Raw genomic sequence first — 886 nt, 5'->3', positions numbered from 1 at the left:
GCCATCCGCATCTCAGAGGACAGGCCCAGCCCTGAGCACCATGAAGCCCGAAGCCGAACGGCCCTTTCTGCTGTGAGCCAAGTCCCACCAGGGCCGCTGAAGTCAAGGCACCTGGGACTATTCCTCTTGATTCCCTGGAAACTGGACCAGGAGCCTGGCCAGCCTGCTGCCCGGGCAGCCCATAGCCTACTGCGTGCCTGCGGAGTCGGCTGGGGACAGCTGGGGAATTTCAGTGCATTTGAAAGCAAGGGCTTTTCTCGAATGTGTGGTGCTTGGCATTTCCAGTTGCAGGTCACGTTGGCAGCCAAATTCACAGTGGACAGTGGCGGGGCAAGGCCCCCGCTCACAGCAGTGGTGTTGAAGTCGCTGACTTCCATCTGGCTGGAGTCCAAGAACAGGAGGGCCACCTAGAGGCCACAGGCGATATTGCACCCTGCTCTAGGGGGGTCACTGAGGCAGGAGTTGGGGGGCCTCTGGGGCCTCTGCTGGTCTCAGGGTGCTCCACTGAAGCAGTCCTGGGAGCTGAGCTGTGCTCTGCAGACTCAGGTTCTGGAGGATGCGAGTCTGGAAGGGACCCCCACTGTACACAGCCACTTCTCCCAGTGGCATAGCCATGTGTGCTGGGCCTGACATCTTGAGAGCCAGAGGACAGGGGGCCCAGGGCTTCCAGGCCACTCGGGGCGTGGGACACCAGCGTTGTCCTCTGCCGGACACAGATCTGGACTCAGGAGGTCACTGTGTCTCACACGTTCACTGGAACTGCTCAATTTCTCCTGATCCTTAAGAGACAGCAGTTAGGCAACCAGTGTGTGTGTCAGAGAGAGAGAGAGAGAGAGAGAGAGAGACAGAGAGACAGAGAGAGAGAGAGAGAGAGGGAGAGAGAGGG

The sequence above is a fragment of the Fukomys damarensis genome, unplaced genomic scaffold (assembly GCF_012274545.1).
Source record: "Fukomys damarensis isolate Sample0158 unplaced genomic scaffold, DMR_v1.0_HiC HiC_scaffold_36, whole genome shotgun sequence".
Classification (NCBI taxonomy): Eukaryota; Metazoa; Chordata; class Mammalia; order Rodentia; family Bathyergidae; genus Fukomys; species Fukomys damarensis.
Note: the sequence above shows the minus strand (reverse complement) of the source record.